The sequence below is a fragment of the Gracilinanus agilis genome, chromosome 2 (genome assembly GCF_016433145.1).
Source record: "Gracilinanus agilis isolate LMUSP501 chromosome 2, AgileGrace, whole genome shotgun sequence".
Classification (NCBI taxonomy): domain Eukaryota; kingdom Metazoa; phylum Chordata; class Mammalia; order Didelphimorphia; family Didelphidae; genus Gracilinanus; species Gracilinanus agilis.
In genome coordinates, this window is record NC_058131.1 from 193344233 (window position 1) to 193363196 (window position 18964).

The 18964-nt window shown below is 37.3% G+C and overlaps 1 protein-coding gene and 1 non-coding gene across 2 annotated transcripts in view; both read right to left on the reverse strand.

The window, feature by feature from the left end:
• The window catches only part of ARHGEF10 (Rho guanine nucleotide exchange factor 10), a 249896-nt gene extending 231365 nt beyond the window's left edge, over positions 1-18531 (reverse strand). Inside the window, exon 1 of the mRNA XM_044663602.1 lies at positions 18280-18531. The gene's annotated coding sequence lies outside the window, so the exon portion shown is untranslated. The remainder of the gene's footprint in view (positions 1-18279) is intronic.
• LOC123238539 lies at positions 1888-2016 on the reverse strand. The gene has a single exon (XR_006505697.1). It is a non-coding gene; the product is annotated as a U6atac minor spliceosomal RNA (small nuclear RNA).
• Positions 18532-18964: the final 433 nt, after the last annotated feature.

An 18964-nucleotide genomic window follows, 5' to 3' on the forward strand; every position in this document is an offset into this window, starting at 1 on the left:
ACAAAAGCAACTAAAATAGAAAAGAGATTGAGAAGAGACAATATAAGAATTCTTGGATTACCTAAAAGTTATAATCAAAAAGAGTTTAAATACTATTCTTCAAGAAGTTTTTAAAGAAAATTGCCCTTAAGTTTTGATAAGAATATAAAAAAGAACTGGAAAGAATTCATTGATAACCACCTGTGAGAGATCCCAACAGGAAAATTTATAGGAACATTACACCTAAGTTTTGTAACTCCCCAGGTTAAGGAGAAAATACTACAAGCATCTAAAAAGAAAGTTTAAATACTGTGGAGATGCAATAAAGATAACACAAGATTTAGCAGTTCCTACATTAAAACAATGAAAAGGCATGGAATACAACATTTTTAAGAGTAAAGGAGCTGGGTTTATAACCATGAATGGAAGATTAGTACTCTGGTGTGAGGGCTTGCCAAGTCCTAAAAGGGCCATTTTCATCTTTTGGTGTCCATCTGCCACCCAGCTCTCACCTGTGCCTCTCAAAAGCTGTAGCATGCACAGTATCTACATCTCAGTAAACCATCTGGGCAGGTAGACTAAATTAGATTAAAAGTAACCAACAGGCTTCAGACCCATCAATGAGTTAAATATGCCAGGGATATGAAGATTTTCCCCAGTAGATGAGGTAGATGAGGACAATTTACTTCAATGGCCATGAAGGTAGTGACAGCAAACTCTGCAGCGTACTTTAGAGCTTAGTTAGACATGGAAAATGCCAAAATCCTCCACTCTGTGGATAACCATCACCAGTCAGTTTGACTTTCATCTTGCCATTGGACTTTTCATGACTGTGGTTGAGAACAGGGCTGAGAACTTTGTGTAACTCTGCTTCACTTAAATCCAATTTATGCACAAATCAAAAGATATTACCCGGTCATGTCATTTTGTTCCTCAACTAAGGACAACGACTAACCAACAGCTGAGGAAACTAACCATTGCCCAGGGTGACGCCTATTAAATGATGCTGCATTTGAACTCAGATCTTCTTGTTTTCAGGTTCAGTGCTCTATTCACTGTACCACATGCCTATAGACTTCATTCATAAAATGGTTCTTGAGCTCACTTTTAACATAAAAAATGTTTTTGAGTCAGAGGGAAAGACAGAATCCCTTTCAGGCACCAGGGATGACCATTTCAAAGACACTAGAATGAAAAATGGAGCATTCCATTTGATTAACACAAAAATGCAAATTGGCTGGATTCTAGAGTAAGGGTAGAGGATTAATGTCCAATGAAATTGTAAAGATAAGTAGAGAACAGAGACCTGGGAAAGGAGGTTAATCATTATTACAACAGATATAGTCATCAGAAGATGTATGTTTAGAGAAAATATAATAGTTTTAGATTTATTTAGTTTGATCTAGAACATATAGATGTAGTTACCATTTAGGTAGTTGGAGATTTATGTCTGGAATACATTCAGAAGAGCAATCAGGACTGGAAACTGAATTGTATTAATCATCTCCATAAAAAGCTACTTGGGAGAAGAAAATTTACTTGAAGACATAGGGTAATTGAGATCACCAATGGAGAGAATATTCTCAAGTCTCAAAAGGTATAATACAGTTTATGGCTAGATTAAGAGAATATAGCTTCCAGAAATAAGAGGAAATAGTACCATTATATCCTACCCTGGTCCAATCACATCTAGTGTTTGTGTTGAATTTTGAGCATCACAAACAATCATAACCTTTGGGCTGGAAGGGCTGGAAGTCAGAGGTCACTGTTCCAATACCCTCATTTTACAGATGGGAAAACCGAAGCAAAGACAGGGTTAGTGAGTTGCCCAGAGTCACACAGTTGAGTGTCTGAGGTAGAATTTGACCCTTGTTCTTCCTGGCTTATCCACTACTCCATGTTGCCTCTAAAAGAACATAGTTGGGTTCCAGAGTGAGTGACAATACATTAACATATTAAATGTGTTGTAAAGGCACGCTAGGACTTCCTTCATCCTTAGTAAGGGGAATGATAGCCTTCCCTCCTTTTATACAATACTTTAGAAAAGATATTTATAAGGTAGTCCAGAGTAAGGCAAGCTGGGTGCTAAGGAAACAGTTCATGCTAAACAGACCAGCTTAGCCTGGAGAAGTTTTGGGAGTTAAAAAGAGGAATGGCAAATATTGGAAGGGTTATTATATGGAAAAAGGAACGGATTTATTCATCTGGACCACAGAAAGTAGGTCTCTTAATAAGAGATAAAAGAAGTAAAGATTGAAGAGACAAATACTTTAGTTTAAAGAAAGGAAACTTCTTAAAATTAGAACTATCTGAAAATGAAATAGGTTGCCCAGGAGGCAGGGAGGTACTCCTTGATGGAACTCTTTCTGGCTAGAAGACCAGTTGGTAGTTAGGACCTAGAAAGGATCTTCTTCAGGTGTGGTTTGGCTCAGATTGCTTACTGAGATCCTTCCAAATCTGAAATTCTGTAATTCTGGGGAGAGGGCCAAAGAGAGACCCTTGGAGAATATTCAATTTAAGGGGTCAGGAGAAGGTTGAAGAATAAGTGAAAAACAGTAACAGCAAAATTGTACAATGATCAACTGTGAATAGACTAGCTGTTCTCAGCAATATAATGATCCAAAACAATTCTAAAGGCTTATGATAAAAAAAAATGCTATCCATCTCCAGAGACAGAACTGACGGCATCTGAATGCAGATCAAAGAATACTTTTTTACTTGCTTTATTTTTCTTGAGTTATTTTTGTCCCTGTTTTCTTTTGCAACATGGATAATATGGAAATGTTCTGCATGATTGCACATGTATAATCTATATCAAATTGCTTACCTTCTCAAGTTGGAAGTTAGGAAGGAAGAGAAATTTGGAACTCAAGATTTTAAAAACAAACGTTAAAAGTTGTATTTCACCTAACTGTAAAAAATAAATTTGTTTTTTTAAAAGAAAGAGACAGAAAAGCAATTAAACAATCAGTAGCAGAACAAGGCAAATGTCATGTCTCTGAAGCAGAATGGGTCATGGTCAATAGGGTAAAAATATGAAAAGAGGTCAATGAAAATTGAAAAAAAAACCAATGGATTTGGCAGTTAGGCCATTCATAACATCAGAAATTACAGCATCAGTAGAGTATGGGGTAGAAGCCAAAATATTTAGGTTCAGGAGAGGATGGCTGGTAAGAAATTAGAAGCAACAGATAAAGGTTACTTATTTCAACAGGTTTCAAAGTAAATGGGAAAAGAAAAATAGGATGATGAATATACAGTGAAGAATGGCAACAGGGCAGTAACATGGCTCAATAGATAGAGAGCCTGGAGATGGGAAATCTTAAGTCCAAATCTGACATCAGATATTTCTTAGCTGTGTGACATAGGTCGAGTCACTTAAACCCAGTTGCCCAGCCCCTATCATTCTTTTGCCTTACAACTAAGTTTAAAAAAGAATGAAAGGATGTTTTTTTAAAGGGGCCAAGTCAGCATTTTTAAAATGTGAATGAGGAGGAGTCAGGGATGTGAGCAAGAGTAAAGATCTCTAGAAACCTTTGCCATCTTGCAAATCTGTTATTATTACTGCCCCAGTCTTGCCCAAACCCAGCCTTGTATTACCCTGGCCATTTTCTTTCTCTGTTCTGAGAGAGCTGATGAGTGATGGAAGAACTCCCATAATCTTGCCAAATGGATCCTCTGTAAATTTATAAAATCTAATCTCAATTCAGCCCTTATTGCAGCAAAGCAATCCTTTTACCCTTGCCTAATGGGTAGTGTTCCCTATATCCATCTAAACTTTCTCTTTCTACTTAAGTCTCAGGCCTCTCACACCACCCCTTCTGCTGCTGCCTCTTAACAGAGAACTTTGCCACACACTTTAGAAAGAAAGAGGACCTCTTCCTCTTCTATATTTCAGTTCTCCTTGATGACATCTCCAATAGTTTAATGTGACAACTCTCAACGAGGGCAAGCCTGAACTTTCATACTTGATCCTGATCCCTCCTTTCTCCTTTAGTAGCTTTTCATTTTAATCATTCTTCCCTCCCCCACTTCTCCCTAATCTTTTTTAATTTTTAATTTCTTTAAACTCTCACCTTCTAGCTTATAATCAATACTATATATTGGTTATAAGGCAGAGGAACAGTAAGGGGTAGGCAAAGGGGGTTAAGTGACTTGCCCAAGGTCACACAGCAGGGAAGTGTCTGAGACCAAAGTTGAACCCAAGATGACCCATCTCTAAGTCTGACTCTCAAATCCACCGAGTCACTATTAGCACCCTTTCTCCCTAATCTTTACTACTCTCACCCTTTTCTATTGGTTCTTTCTCTGCTACCAAACAAGTCCAGGTTTCCCCAATCCTTAAAAATGTTTACTTGACTGTATTGTCATATCCAAAGGCCCAAGGCTTTTTATAGCCAAATTCCTAGAAAAATATGGTTATACTAATTTATCTTTATTCCACTCACCTCGCTGACAAGACTGAGTTCTGACTTCAAACTCAAAAAAAAAACTGCTCTCCAAGGTAACCAATGATTTCTCAATTTGCAAACACCATGTCCTTTCTTCAATAGCCAGGCTTCTTGATATCTCTCCAGTATTTGGAACTGCTCACCACCACTTCTGGATTCTCTTTTCTCCCTGGGCTTCCTGACATTGTGCCCTCCTCCTCCTAACATTCATTCTCAATCTCCTTTGACAGATCATTTATGATGCTTCACCCCCCAACTGTCAGTGTCTGCAAGGCAAAGGTCCAGGATCTCTCTGTTTACTCTTTCTCAGTGATCTATCAGATTCCATAGGTTCAATATTCATTCCTTTATAAATTATATCCAGATCTCTAGATCCAATTTTAGTCTCTCTTCTGGGTCTTAGTCAATTGCCCATTTGTTTTCTCCAGATGGATGTCTTATAGGCATTTCAAACTAAACTTGTCCAAAAGAGAATACGTTTCTTCCTCCTCCTTCTGAACACACCCATTCCTCCACTTACTCTATTCTCATGTTGTTTTCCTCATTAAACTGTGAGCTCCTTGAGAGCAGGGTCTGTGTTTTGCTTTGCTTTCTATCCCTAGTGCATAACACAGTACCTGGCAAACAATAAGCTTTTTAAAATTGCTTACTGATTCACTAAATGATTGAATTAGAGCTCTCACCAAGCAAAATGGTTGCCTGAGAAGGTAGACAATTCCTACCACCAAGGCAACTATCACTGGAGTCATCAAGTGGTCATCAAGAGGCTGAACTATATTACCTAATAGATATGATGTAGAGAGGAGATTCTTTTTAAAAATTAATTAGTTTGTTACATTAAAATACTACTTAACTCCCATCCTCCTCTCTCCTCATTAGAGACGGCATCCCTTGACAAAAATGTATGTATATATAAAACTATGTCTTATTAATTTCTATTTATCAGTTCCTTCTCTGGAGGTAGATACATACAAGTCATTCTTCAAACAAATAATATTGCTGTATATAACATTCTCTTGGTTCTGCTTGTTTTACTCTTCATAACTTCCTGCAGATCTTTCTATGCTTTTCCAAACTAAACTAGGTTGTCATTTCTTAGGCTTCAGTAGTATTCTGTTATAATTACATGCCACAACAACCTGTATGACTGCTGAGGTCTAAAATTCTGTGAATCTGGGAAATGATTCCTTAGTTTCTCTGTAATAGTCTAGTAATAATAACCAAGTGAACCCTTCACTCTATAAGAAAAGTTTATATAATTGGAGTTATAGCTTGAAGGAAACTTCAAAGCCATTGATAGGTAAAGTGATTTCACAACATAAGAAAAATGAAACATTTATGAGATACCCGATGTACATGCAAATATAGTCTTGGATCATTGCTACATAGACCCAATTTTGTGCACCATTTACTTTGCCCCTCTCTAACTTTACTATATTGCATAAATATTTGGCAAAATTTTTTCCTCCATTATATAGAGAAAAAAAAAGAAAGAAAACTGCTCATAAGAGTTTTCAACAAGTATTTCCTGTATTCCAAACATCCTGCTGCAAGAATAGAATAAGCACAGAGATGACCTATATCTAGATACTGATATTTATCTTTTTTCTCATGGCTTATGATATGTACATATGTGTTCCTGAAGTCACTGAAAAATAACCTTGATCCTTGCCACAAGAACTCAGGACTAATCTGCCCAAATCATCTGCAATTATTTAAAGTGCAGCACCATGTAAAATTGTTCATTTAGTCATCAATTAAAATGAATGTCAAAACACCATTCAAGTAGCTGATAGGGGTATTAACTTAAAACCTAACTATATACCTTTCACAATTTAGTTTGAAATGAAGAGTCTATACCTAGTGACTGATCTTTGGGAGAAAGGAATCTTTATTTTTTCAAACCTTTCTAAGAAGTATTTCTTCTGATCTGGTTCACTGATTGTTCACACAAATAGCACTAAGCTTTGGCCTTTTTCATATTGCAGTCAATGTGCTAGACATGAATCAATGATCTGCAATTATGCAGATTCCCATAGATTTGCTGACTCAAGTGTTTTAAAAAAAAATCAATTTTTATGTAACATTTACAAGATGACTTATCAGATAAGGCTATCTCTGTGCTGACTGGCCCATACGTACACACATACACACACACACACACACACAGAGCTCCAACCCAGAGAGCTGACATAATTTATGTCAATACAAGCAACTTAAACCTAATGGATATTTAATACAAGGCCCTGGAATAACTGTTTAGCACTTACCAGTAGCTAAATAAAGGTTTATATTTTGATTGATAATAGAGATGCAAAACTGAGGGAAAAAATAGCCATAGTCTCTGTTCTCAATGAGATTGCCATCAGGGAATGGAAGGCAGGAAGGGATAAAAATCTATACACAAATGAAGGGAAAGTGGTTCAGTGGACAGAGAGCCAGGCTTAGAGATGAGAGGTCTTGGGTTCAAATTTGATCTTGGGCATTTCTTCACTGTATGAACCTGGGCAAATCACTTAACACCAATTGCCTAGTCTTTACCGCTCTTCTGCTTTGGAATTCATTCTTAGTATTGATTCTAAGACAGAAAGTAAGGGTTTTAAAAAAAAAGACGTAGACAAATAAATAAAATACGTAGTAGGGACAGAGGATAATTACAGGCAGAATGCTCCAGGAAAATGTAACAAGAGTAATCATTTCCAGCTCAGAGGAGGAGGGAGTGGCACCTCAACTTGGCTTGGAAGAAAGAGGACTTCAAGAAATAAATATGATTAAGCATATGTTCTCAGCATGAGGGATGGCCTTCAAATACATACCCAATGGAACCATTTAAATATAGAAACATAAGTATCAAAAAAGTCATTGGGATTTCAAAGTCCTCTCCATCTATATAAATGTTTCTTATAAAACAGCATGCTATACAAGATTATACATGCCACCTATAGATATAATTATTACTAACTACAGAATTTCAAAGAATACAAAGTCACTTCAAAAAAACTACTGGTCATAACAGGGAATCACTGAATACATAAATGTTAAATTACTTTTCTGAGGGATTTGAAATTTCCCAACCAAATATTACATTACAATTTGAAGCCTGTAAACACATTTTCAATTTTGGTTATTATTCTGAAACTATCTACAGCTAGAAAGGATAATAACAGAGAAAACAAACAAGAAGAATATTTGGACTACCTTAATATTACAGTCTTCTTTTGATTATTAAAATCAGTAGAGGGAAGCAGACAAGAGATGGTGCTAAGATAATTTATACTGACTTAAAATGTGTTGCTGATGTTTATATTTGAATATGGATATTCACATTCAAATCATGCTATGAAAAAATCTGACTCAAAATCAAGTAGAAAATAATATAGCTGCCCCCATCCTATCTGCTTGCAACCTGCAGTATTATCTCCCAGGACAAACACAAAATGCCCATATGAAGCTTTCCTCTTTTCAAGCAGAGTCCTTCCTTAGAATTGGGTAAGTATATATTTGGATTTCAATGAGCTTCCCCACTGGACTGAAGGGAATATAGTGAGAAGTCCAAGACAAAATTTGGCAATTAAGAAGAGCAGATATTACCTGTGAGGGCACTAGCTCCAGAATTGGAGGACCTTGGGTCATTCTCTCCTCTAAAAATTAATACCTGTGTGACTTTGAACAAGACATTTAAACCTTGCTGAACCTCAGAGTCTTCATCTGTAAGATGAGGAAATAGATTAGTTGGCCTCTACAGTCCCTTCCACCTGTAGATCTCTGATTCTTTATTTCTCATATGAATTTTGATGCAAATAAGCAGTTGACTGCATATTTTGCTTCCAAAAATGATTTATTAATGAACGAGAATTTCCCATATTAATTTTCTTAGAACTTGGTAATTTTCTACTCTATTCTCCAACACCACCAGAAGAGGGGAAGAGAGACTTTTCAATATCAATATCAAGTCAGTATCAATATAGCCAATGTAGATTTGAATATAAAAAGAAGAGATTCAATCTTCTCTCAAGGATGAATATTAAAAAGCAGCAAGCATATTTTGCTTATGAAGCTGAGGATTTCTAGGAGCTCCCAGGATAAAACCTCAAAGCACTATTCCCACCCATATGACTGAGAAATCAAAAGCAACACCCAATTGAATCAATCCAACAAACTGTTTTTTCGCTTAGATCTGGTTTGAGGCCACGAATCTATGTCTTAAATAGTGTTTCCTGAAATTTGGGAAATAACAGACCCTCAAAGTCCATACCAAAAACTTGTCATTTTTAAGTTCACAATATACAAAAGCTTAAGATTTTGAACTGGAAAGGCCATTAAACAACATGTGGTTCAATCTCTTCATTTTGTGGAGGAAAAAAATGAAGTCCTGAAAAGTTAAATGATTTTCCCAAAGTCAGAGGCAACAAATAATAGAGTTGTGATTTGAACACAGGTCTCCTATTTATACTACATTATGATCTCAGAAAAGGAATTTGTTGAACATGAAATCACTAGACCATTTTTAATAAGTACACATTGATAACTTTAATTTTTTTTCTTGGACCAGGACTGCGATTTCATTGGGAAGCTAGATGTCAGAGTAGATCAAATGTTTGCCCTACAGTCAGGAGAATTCATCTTCCTCAGTTCAAATTGAGCCACAGACATTTAATAGCCATTGATCCCAGGTAAGTCACTTAACCTTGTTTGCCTCAATTCAACATCTGTAAAATATGTTGGAAAAGGAAAGGCAAACCACCCCACTCTTTTGCCAAAAAAAACCCAAAACCTCAAATGGAGTCAAAAAGAGTTGGACAAGACTGAATAATGACTGAATAACAACATGATTTCATTGGTATAATAATAATAATTGACATTTATCTAATGTTTTTCGATTTGCAAAGTACTTTATATATGTTATTTCATTTGACTTTCATAAAACCCTATGAGGTAATTGCTATTATTATCCCCTTTTTATGAATGAGAAAACTAGGAGAAGTAAATTGACTTGCCCAGAGTTAGTAAATGTCTGAGGCAGGAATTGAACTCAGGTCTTAAAATTTAGACCTCAAGATTAACATTCAATCCACTGCAACTATTCTCTAGTAGTAAATTCTCTTTACTAATGAAGATCAGCAACTCCTTACATAACATAGATTCTAATTTACATGAAAATTACTAAACCAATGTCATTAATAAATTAGATTATGACTATGGGAATAAGAGGGCAAACCTTAGTAGTAGTACAATTTCAGGAAGGAAAGGATTTGACCACTTAAATCCATCCAAAAAAATATTTACTTAAGGGCTACTATACACAAAGCACTTGTACCATCTTCCTCTAAGAACGTTGGGGAATCAAGATGTACACATAAGTAAATACAAAGTTCACACAAAACAAATACAAAGTAATTTCAGGAGAGAACAGGCACTAACAACTTAGGATAAGTTACAGAGATAGAGTACAAATTACTAGCACCTAACTACAAAGTGGTAGCACCTAAGCTCTGCTTTCAAGGGCTTTAGGGAATCTAAGCATCATGGTGTGAGAAAGAGCATTCCAAAGATGAAGGATAGACCACCAGTGAAAACTGAGGGAGCGGCAGGTGCAATGTCATGAATGGGCAACAGCCAATAGGCCAATTGGACTGAAATGGAGAGTGTACAAAGAGTAATAATATTTTTAAATGACTAAAAAGGCAGAAGAATATATCAGACTGAAGGTGAGTTTAACTGTCAAGTTGAGAATTCTGTATTTTATTCCAGAATCATTAGAATTCCCTGAAGGGTTTGGATTAGGGGGTTGAAAAGGTCAGCTCTGTGCTTCAGGAATATTGATTTGTAGTTGTGTAGAAGAGAATTAGAAAGTAGTTAGACTAGAATGAGGAATTCTGGTTAGCTCATTAGAAAGCTATAACCTTAACAATGAGAAAAGGGAGGATCAGAAAAGGATTCATGGCCCATTTTTACTCATATATTCTCCATTTCTCTTACCATACCATTATTTTTCCTATCAATCAATCAACAAACATATATTAAGTTTCTACTGTATACCAGGTCCTATATTAAGCATTGAGGAAGAAAGATAAAAAAGAAACAGTCCATGAGTTCAAGGAGTTTACATTTTATTGGGAGAAGCAAAAAGTACACATGCATGTAGATATAGTAGATGTTCCAAAAGTCTTACTTCAGCTTTAATTATTAAGCTTTTATAGCTTTAAAAAGATTTCAGTTTTGGTAGCTTAAAATTACACTGACTTTTTGGGCCACCATGTGCAATATAGTAAATAAGAGTCATTTTGGAATCAGTGTTCCATCGAAATCAGTATCATATCAAAAGGATAAAGAACTGATTAAGTAAGATGTCAACTCCCAAAGAAATCATAACTGAAAAGGCATTTATTCTAACCGTCATCATTTCTTCACAGTTGTTTAGTTCATCTTCCCATTCTAAATTCCAGGAACTCCCTCCCCATCACCAAGGTCTCCTTTCTTTTCCTTGCCTAGATAGTGGATCTAGCATTAGGCCTGGCAGTGAGAGTCTAGTCCCCTGAGAATTATTGGAATCAAAAGTCATCAGGGAAGGAGAATCATTATCTAACTATGAGCTGCCATGTGACCCATGAACCTTCTGTTTCTTCTGTAACTAATGTGCTTATTATTTTCTGATCAGTGATGGAGTATTCGAGGTAGAATGACCAAGCTTTGACCTTTTGAGCTTTGAAAGTTTGGAAGAGACAAGAGATCTATCAGCCAAATATGGAAAGGATTCAACCCTGAGGAGTAACTTACTTGACCCAGACAGCATTGGATTGGCCTAACAGCCAAGACACTTTGTCCTGCAAGCAACAGAGCAACTCAAGAATCGGCAATGCTTCACCCCAAAGTGAATAGAATAGTGGAATGAATGTAGCAGCTACTCTCTACAAGGACCAAGGTAGTGGGGAAAGAATATTTCTCTAGTTCAGGGTGCAAGGAGGGATATATTTGTACTTTGGTTCTTGTTATATATTCTCAGTAAATATCTTTTTATAGAAGTTAATTAATGTTGGTTGGTTACCAGTTTTACTGAAGAAACATCAATGAGAAACTAATCACTGGTAAGAATATTGAAGGGTACACATGAGGTGAAGGCTTTAGCTGAGAGCAGAAGAAGAATCCCACTGTCTTTCAAGGGTACCCTTAGAACTCTAAGGAGGAAATGTAACCAGCTGAGTACTGGGGCCCTGATTTGATAGGCTAAAAGAGTAAGTCTGGAATTCCACTATATGGGGTTTTATCAAGAGGACTCTACCAATCTAAAATACCTGACAAGATAAAGAGAGCAAAAGTGTCGGAAACTGCCTCTGTCAACAATAATTGGTTGCCTCTTGCCAAAGAGGCAGTATGAAATACAAAATATTTGCCAAATATAGAGGAAGATGACATTAAATTATGAGAAATATTGTCTTACAAAACAGTGAAAAACAGTTAAGGGAAAAAACTTGACATGAGACTCTTTGATAGCAGATCACCCTGAAGATATTTGTGAATAGCTTCTATATCAGTGATTCCCAAACTTTTTTGGCCTACTGCCCCCTTTCCAGAAAAAATATTACTTAGCCCCCCAGAAATTAATTTTTTAAATTTTAATAGCAATTAATGGGAAAGATAAATGCACCTGTGGCCATCACCGCTCCCCTGGATTGCTGCAGCACCTACCAAGAGGTGGTGGCACCCACTTTGGGAATCACTGGTCTATATTCGCAGAGAAGAAATCTATGTAGAGGAAAGCGCAATTTTTAAGGCACAAAATGTCAAATTTTAAAATCTCAAAACAAACATTTGTAAAAGAAAAGATGGTACTACAATAAATTAAAGATGACCAGTAAAACATCAGCAAGTCATCAAATAACATACCTACTTTTTCCATCTCTATTATGGCTTTATGAGAATGGTCTATGAATGCATTGAGGTTGTCCTTGGTGAAAAAGATAGAAGGGAACTTTCACAGATGGTTTTCTAAAACAGACTACATAGACTACATTTCATAGGCGCAAAACCAACATAAGCCATTTAAAAATTATCATATCTCACTCCATCATTTGTTGATTAGAAGAACAAAATATATTCACTAGAACTTCAGCCTTGAAATCTTTCTCTAACAAGATGTCTCCCAAGCATATGTTACATTTATACAAGCGTCAAATGAGATAATTTTGTTTAGTCTTAGTTTAAAAAAAAAGCTATCTATCCTCATACTTGCACTCCTCCTACTTAGGTTTCAAAAATTTGCAATCTAGCTCCCAGAAACACCACTGAACTGAAACAAAATGTTCTCTCCAAGATTACCAGAAATCTCTTAATTCCTGAATCAAATGTCCTTTTCTCAGTTCTCATCTGTAGCATTTTGACGATATTACCTCCCCTCCTTACTGGATAATTTCACTTTCCTCAGCTCTGGCAACAGTTTTCTCTTGATTTTCCTTCCACCCTCCTGACCACTCCCAGATTCCTTTTTAGGTTATCATTCATGTACTACATCCTAACTATTCTGTCCTAGGTCTTATCTCACTACCTTTTCTCTCTTGGTGATTTCAGCAGCACCCCTTTAGTTTACACAGGTAACTTTTAAGTGGCTCAGTCAATATGGTTCCAGACCTAGAATCAATCAATTGATAAATAAGTTGTACTAAGCATCTAGGTACTGTGCCAAAGTCCTGCCAATATGAAAAAGAGGCAAATAATAGTTTCTGTCTTCGGTGAGCTTACAGTTGAATGGCAGGAAGATGAGTTCCAATCTAGCCTCAAATATTAACTATGGGACCCTGAGTACATCACTTAACCTCTGCCTCACTTTCTTCATGTGTAAAATGGGAATAATAATAGCACTTACCTTCCAGAGTTATGGAAAGGACTCAACAAGAGAGAAAAAAGTAAAGCACTTAGCACAACCTAGCATATAGCAGGCTACACATTAATATTAGCTGTTATCATTGTCACTATTATTACCATTATTATTATCCATCCATATCCATCCTTTCCTAATATTCAGTGTCACATCAGCAACTGACGATTGGGTTTGTCCAAATAGATGTCCTATTGGCATCTTGAAATCAATGTCCAAAATGAAATTCATTATTTTGCCACCTAAACCCACCTTTTCTCCAAACTTCTCTGTTTCTTCTGAAGATGCCTCTGACCTTCTAACCGCCCAGATTCATAATCTCCAAGTTAACAATATCAAATTATTTACCGGGGGCAGCTGGTTAGCTCAGTGGATTGAGAGCCAGGTCTAGAGACGGGAGGTCCTGGGTTCAAATGTGGCTTCAGACACTTTCCAGTTGTGTGACCCTGGGCAAGTCACTTAACCCCCTTTGCCTAGCCCTTACCACTCTTCAGCGTTGGAACCAATACACAGTATTGATTCCAAGATGGAAGGTAAGGGTTTAAAAAAAATTATTTACCAAATCTTGTTGATTTTCCCTCCACAGAGTCTCCATGTAATCCATCTCTTTATTTTAACTTACAGAGAAATGACCTTAATTAAGACGCTCACGACCTGAGCTTTTGTCATAGGCTCCAAATCAGATTCCTGGTTGCCAGTCTCTCCCTTCTCTAACTCATCTTCCACATAGCTGCTGAAATAATCTACCAAGAGAACAAATACGACCATGTCATTCTCCTAGTCAAAATCATTCAGTGGCTTCTCATCAACCTTGGGATAAAATATTAATCCCTCAGATCTGCATATGGAACTCTTCATAATCTTAATCTAGCCTTCTTTCCCAGGGTTAGTTCACAATATTCCCCTTCACATCTAGCTAAATTAACCTTCTTTTTCAAGAATTCAGCATTCTCTCTCCACCTCTCTGACTTTTTGGTTTCTTTCTAATGCCTGGAATACACTCCTTCCTTGCTTCTATTTTTTAGAACTCCTTCCTTTAGGTTTTACTTCATAAACCTCCTTCTATTAGAAGCTTTTCCTGATACCTAAATTATTAATGTTTTACTCACTACAAATTACAATGCATATACTTTTTGTTTTCATGATGTTCCCCACCCTGTAGAATTTATGTTCCCTCAAGGCAGGAATTGCTTTTTATTTTGTCCTGGTACATCCTCAGCCCCTAGCAGAGTGATACCTCATAGGGAGAAGGCACTTTACAAATAATTAATTATTGGATTTCATTAGATGTGCTTAGTTTCCACATCAACAATGTCCCAACAAGGGAGACAGATGGACAAAAATGTGCCCATTTCCTAAAGGATGTGCTTAACCAAGGTCTAAAGTGAAGAACTGTTGAAAGAGAAAGAAGGAACACCAGGGAGCCTTCTCAAGGAGAATGGCGTCATTCAAGAGGTCAGTCTAGATGAAATAAAAGAGTTGGATAGGCAGACCACTGAGTCAGTTATTTCATTAGTAGTTATGTCACAGATAGGTGCTACAGACAAACAATGGTCTACATGCAATTCAATTTAAATAAACATTTATTCTGATCTCACAATTGAACAGGAAAAGGAGCTGGATTGCGTTTAGCAAACTAAACAGTGCTTCCAATGAGGACAAGCTGCCAAAAAAGCCCTTTTTTTCACACCAATATATGGCACTGAATCATGAAAGACTATGAGCTCAGAAAAATCAAACTACAGGTGAACTAAAAAGCAATGGAAAGATACATATTGGAATCAATTATGAGTACAAAAACAGCCTGAGGCGGTTTAGGGATGATGATACATGTAAAAAGTGGTTGAAAAGATATCACCCAGGACATGTTTGATCAGCAAAGAAATATCAAGAATGACAGATAAGAGCTGGGCAATCCAAGTGTTATAATGGGAACTACAAAATATTAAAAGGCACAAAGGAAAGTCTCCAGTATGATGGTAAATCCTTTATGAAGATTCCTAAAAGGACACAGAGATAGGGAAAGGTTAAGGGCTAAGGAGATAAATTCCTTAAAATCTTGATATAAGAATAAATTCTTCCTATAAGGAAATGACTATAATGTAAAAACAAAAGATAACAATAAAAGTTTTCTTTAAAAGACAGAGGGCATGGGGGGGGGGGGGGGGAGCAGCTGGGTAGCTTAAAAAAAAAAAAAAGACAGAGGGCATGGATAAGAATCAAACAGGATAAGTAGAAGGCTTTGCCACTGAGGTAAGGTAGCCCATTTATAAATGAAACCATGGATCCAAAGTAGTTTGTTTTGTTTTTAAACCCTAATCTTCCAACTTAGAATCAATATTGTGTATTGGCTCCAAGGCAGAAGAGTGTTAATGGCTAGGCAATGGGAGTTAAGTGACTTGCCCAGGGATACACAGCTAGGAAGTATTGGAGGCCAGATGGTCTCTAGGCCTGGTTCTCAATCCACAGAGCCACCTGGCTGCCCCCTCCAATTAAGTTTTGATGCACACAATGTATGTATACTATAGATTTGTACCTAACATTTTAACTTTGCTTTATACAACTTAAAGAGCAATACTATGCAAACTTCATATTTTGATCGTGATGCTAGTGCTTTTCCAGCAGTGAAAGAAAACCTGATTGTTTTAGTAATAGTAGTCACAAAAATTTAATACAATTAACTCCAATAGAACCAAAAAGGATTTCAACTTACTTAAAAATATCTAAAATACAAAATTTATTTTATTCTGAAATCTGAAATCATCAAGTAGTCTCAAGGGGTTTCTTTTTATTTTAAATACAAAAACTTCTGAGAAATTATTGGATTTCAAGATAGGAAGGAGACATAAAATATTGCTACACTAAAACTAAAAAATTAAGTTCTAAAAGCTAGCAACAGTTTTCTCGAATTTTTACTTTTCTACTGCTTTCATATTTTAATTTTAAAATAGCCTCTATGAATTTCTAATAAAGAAACATGTATTCAAAAACAATACAGGCAGCTGGGTAGCTCAGTGGTTTGAGTGTCAGGCCTAGAGACGGGAGGTCCTGGGTTCAGATCCGGCCTCAGACACTTCCCAGCTGTGTGTGACCCTCGGTGGGTCACTTGACCCCCATTGCCTACCCCTGCCACTCTTCCACCTATAAGTCAATGCACAGAAGTTAAGGGTTTAAAATTAAAAAAACAACAACAACAACAAAAACAAACAAACAAAAAAAAACCAATACAGCAGGGGCAGCTTGGTAGCTCAGTGGATTGAGAGTCAGGCCTAAAGACGGGCGGTCCTAAGTTCAAATCCAGCCTCAGACACTTCCCAGCTGTGTGACCCTGGGCAAGTCACTTGACCCCCATTGCCCACCCTTACCACTCTTCCACCTAGCAGCCAATACACAGAAGTTTAGGGTTAAAAAAACAAAAACAAAAACAATACAGCCTTCACTGTTTATAGCTGTGTCTAAATTTAGATATTAGAATGTCACTAAATTATATTGTGAATGCAGTCAAAAAGAAAATTCATATTAAATAAAAAACATGCAAGTTAACTTCACTCTTCTTAAAAACCTATTTAGGGAAAACTGTTGAGGTTATTTTTTTTTTTAAGTAAAAAAAGAATGAACAGATATTTTTCCTGTTTTAAAATCCATTTCTTCAGGGCAGCTGGGTGGCTCAGCGGGTTGAGAGTCAGGCCCAGAGATGGGAGGTCCTGGGTTCAAATCTAGCCTTAGACACTTCCTAGCTGTGTGACCCTGGGCAAGTCACTTAACCCCCATTGCCTAGTCCTTACCACTATTCTGCCTTAAAACCAATACTAAGTCAGACGGTAACAGTAAAAAAAAAAAAATCCATTTCTTCCAAAGCCTTTTCTGAGCATTCAGGTGACAGCTAACCTGAATATTTCTTACACAGAATCTTAAGTCCTCATAATAATTTAACTTATACTTTGTGACAAATGAAGAAAACAATAAAATCAAATTATCTATTATTCTAGTATGTAACACTAAATAATAAATTTTGCTTCATGCTAAAAAAATAATCAGTGATTGAAAATGGCATTAAATTTTGGTTATTTTGCCGTGCTCTGCCCCCTCAAAATGTGGAGGAAAGAAGTCTGCCAAGGGCACATCTATTAATTATGATTTTATATTAGCAAGTGAGCACCCCAAAGAGGACATGATTATAGGTGTCTGGGAGTGGGGTGGGGGAGGCACCTGCCAGCCAATCAGATCACAGATGACTTTAGTACCTTAGTATTAATAGATTCTGAGGTGTGAAGTAAGAATGAAAAGTATTTTCCCAATTAAAAAAAAAGTAAATATCAATGATCTTTCCTCCAAAAGTGAACCAAATTCTTTACTTTGCAGGAGAAATACACACGCCTATTCTCAATATAGCCTTACCTTCTTCCTTGCTATGCAACTTAAGAGCTACATAACTTTAAAAGACAGACTAAAAATACCACTTGATAAGTGGTGATATACCCGTAAACAGAAGATATTTGCTAGGACACAATTCCCTGATGGGAACTGATGAGAACAATAGCGCGAGGACTAAGAGTTCCCAGTCTCCGTGCTAGTGTAAGTGACTGCAGAACCCATTCCGGTGAAACACACTTCTCTGATCTACCAATTCTGCTGAGGTTGCCTGGGATGGCCAAACTAAGTTCAATGAGTCCTGGGAGTCCAGGATGGGATGAAAAAAAAAAAAAAAGAAAAAACTCAACAACAAAAAAGAAAACAAACCTCTTTTTCCCTACCCCACCCAGAGAAATGAACATTACAGATACTGAGGTTTTTTCCTCCAAAAAGAATAGAAAAGAAAAAAAATGCATCTACTCCCAACATATGCTGCCCAAAGTTGGACACGTCACTGAATACCCACCCCCGCCCCACTTCTGCACTTTCTGCTGGCAAGGAAACTCCATCAGCTAAAACACCTCAGGAAGGGAGACCCAGTTTAGCAGGAGTGGAAGCACTCACCATCAGCGATCAGAACCCCGCTGCTGCTCAAATGCCGCCAGTTTCTTAGCAGAATGACTTCTGCCAGGCAGGGCTTCCCCTCTGGCTTCTTCTGGCTTCCTTCTCCTCTGTACCGCTGTGATTGCCTTAGCCACGGTTATCTGCTATGACCTGCAGTGTAAATGTGTTGAGTGTGCATTCTATTTAGTTCAGTTCAAATTTCTTACAAGGGAAATCAACTGAGCCTACAGGGCAGCATTTTCTCTCTCTCTCTCTCTCTCTCTCTCTCTCTCTTTCCCCCTTACTAGAGGACTCTGTCATTGGCGGGCTCAGGGAGCCTCGTCGAGAGGCTATTGGTCGCTCTTTCTGCCTATTTCCTTGCAGCTGGTTGGAAAGGGTAGGTCACTGGGCTGGGGAGCCAGTTCTCTCGCCTCCCCCTCCACCCAAACACATCGACCACATTCCTGAAAGGCCATGTGATCCACCTCATTGACTCCTCTTTGCACTGCTGTGGAAGGAACAAGCGAGCTAGCTACGTCTCCACTTTCACCAGGCAGAGCCCCCAGATGTGCTAGTGGCTGCCTGGCATCCCTACATTTTAAGTTTAGTCCCGCTGATGGATGGCTAAAAAGTTCGGAGCCTCTGGCTGTTCTTTCCCCGGATGAAGTGCTGACTGCCTTCACGGGCTTAATAATGTAGCTTTACC